Below are 2,557 nucleotides of genomic sequence, written 5' to 3'. Positions count from 1 at the left end.
AGAGGGGCCTGGGGAATGACCAGAGGGAGGATCTCGCCCCGCATTTGGGGGCTCTGTGGGGTTCAGGTGAGCAGCGGGTGAAACTCACTGGCACCTGACTTCTGTTAAAGCCTCTGGCAACTTCCAGCTGGCTCAAAGGTGGCTCCTTTGTATGTTGTGAAAGTGAAAGATGGCTAGTTTGCCGTGACAGCTTATTTTCTGTGCTACTGCACAGTGTTATTTTAACCAAGGAGGCTTACTCCCTCCTTGATAAACTCACTGGGACTTGATATCTGCAAATGAATCCCATTATAATGAATGGGTATTAAAATAACTGTGTGTATGTGTAGGAGAGGATGACAAGCAGAGGGGAAAGGAAGAAAAAGGCAGATAGATCCACATTCACTTATTGGCCTGTTATTTAATCTGTGTACAACCCTCTAATTAAAAGTGAGGATAACAGTATTATTCATCTCAGGGAGTATTAAATGAAATGAATCAATGAATTCATTATTAATTATTAATTCATTATTAATTATTGTATTAATTAAATTAAATACCTGGATCATACCAAGCACACCACGAATGAAAACAAACAAGTACCTGGCCATATTAAGTACTCCATAAATGTTAACTATTATTTTTTTTTTATATAAATGTGTAAGGAGGAAAAGAAGGAAAACAGAAGAGAAAGAAATGTTAAGGCTGAAGAACACATTGGACACCAAGGAGAAAAGGTAATCTTATTTTCTTAAAAAGGTTATATCCATGAAGTCATATTCATTCCAGAAACAAGGGCAAACATCTATGAAACACTAACAAAAGTCCATAATGCAGGAAGGCAGCATTCATGATCAGCTCTTCACTAATATCCCCTCAAGTCCTTTACCATTCTCCCATGTCTAGTTCCTTGGATGCTTTCATCCCCAACAGCTGGAACTAGTGCTTCTTTTTATAAGGGCTTTCCTCTGGCTACTTAAAACCCATTTTGCCTTAGGCTACAGGGAACCCCACTTGCCAGAGGATATTCAGCTCCTTGAGCATAGCCCTTGACTGAAGGGTGACACCTGTACTTCCTCTCCATCTTTTTCTTGGTTCACCTTCCTCATTCCCTTCCTGATTTCTCTGATAACATATTCTAATGAATCTCTTTGTTAGCAAACCGTTGATCGAAACTGCCTGCCTTGGTCAAGCATGAAAATATTTGTTTGCATGAGTTGTCTCAAAACAGTAGGTCCCAGTAAGGAACTTCGTGCTGTTGCCAAAACCTAACCGGGAGAATTTGGAAGGGGCCAAAAGGAGGGAGGAGACACCAGCCCATAAAATGTCTTGCCAACCTCCCAGAAACTCTCACGCTGGAATTTATCTTGGCTGAAACATGTGAGCACTGCCAGGAAGAACCCTGAGTCAAACCAAATATGTGAACAAGCAAGATGACTGGCCAGAGACAACCCAGAAAGATAACCCTGTTACCTTAAGACCTGAGATTGTGAACCACGTGGCAGAGCAGCTCTCCTGGGTTCCCTCACTCTACAGTTCTCTGATCAAGTACCCGTTTGCAATAAAGTCTTTTGCTTTGTCAGTATATGTGTCTCCTTGGACAGTTCATTTCTAAGTGTTAGACAAGAGTCCACTCTCAGGCCCTTCCAGGAACACCTTCAGCATAAATTCTTATCTCAGACTCTGTTTCTTGGAATCTAGTGTAAGACAAAGACATTCTCAACTTATAACTAGTTGTCTTCAAGAAAAGTTTTATAAATCAGTTTGGAAATCAACAAATGTTCTTGTGTAGAAAATGCATTAGAATTGTTTTTAGAATCCAGAAAGTTTACCTAAAATGTTAGTCGCTCAGTTGTGTCCAACTCTTTGCGACCTCATGAACTATAGCCTGTCAGGCTCCTCTGTCCATGAGATTCTTCAGGCAAGAATCCTGGAGTGGGTTGCCATTTCCTTCTCCAAGGGATCTTCCTGGCCCAGGGATTGAACCTGGATCTCCATCTGAGCAATCAGGGAAACCCCAAGTTTATCTAACCTATCATGTATTTAAAACGCTGAGCACTTGTAGCAAAACACTGTACAGAAATTTACTGTTGCTCTACCTGCAACAAAATTAACTGAGAAAAAAATAAAATAACAGCAATGACAACAAAAGGCAGTTTTCCCTGAGCCCCAGGAAGGGCTTAGACATTGGAAATTTTCTAGGGATTCCAGAAGTAGGAGAAACTGTTAAAACAGGTTCTTTTTGTCTAGTTTTTCTTTCCTTCCTTTCATGCAAATGCTCCTCACATAAGCACCACAGTCACCTTTCAAGGCAATTCAGGGCCTTTTTGATAACAAATAGCATAGGGAGCAGAAGGCATGGAGGAGGATCTTGAGGGGAGGAAAGGAGGGGAAGGGGGAAGGGAAGAGACAGTCCTAGGGCCAGAGTAGGGGTTAAGCAAAGATTTAGGAGAATGACAGTAAATGTGGGGGAAAGAGATGTAGAGGGGGAAAGTCACAAAGCCCTGCATATAGAAAGTCAGAAAAGAATCTTCCATAGAAGGCTATGAAGAACCCAGGAATAAGGAATTGAAGATGG

The 2,557-nt window shown here is 41.5% G+C and overlaps 1 long non-coding RNA gene across 1 annotated transcript; it reads left to right on the top strand.

Annotated features, from left to right (window-relative positions):
• Positions 1 to 643: 643 nt before the first annotated feature.
• LOC147379152 (uncharacterized) lies at positions 644 to 1,563 on the top strand. Its single transcript, XR_015147559.1, has 2 exons — positions 644 to 716; positions 1,138 to 1,563. It is a non-coding gene; the product is annotated as an uncharacterized LOC147379152 (long non-coding RNA).
• Positions 1,564 to 2,557: the final 994 nt, after the last annotated feature.

The sequence above is a fragment of the Bos grunniens genome, chromosome 1 (assembly GCF_055505025.1).
Source record: "Bos grunniens cultivar Pamir isolate PY7600 chromosome 1, Bosgru_T2T1.0, whole genome shotgun sequence".
Taxonomy (NCBI): domain Eukaryota; kingdom Metazoa; phylum Chordata; class Mammalia; order Artiodactyla; family Bovidae; genus Bos; species Bos grunniens.
The sequence above is the reverse complement of the archived record's forward strand: the minus strand, read 5'-3'. Positions and strand labels throughout refer to the sequence as shown.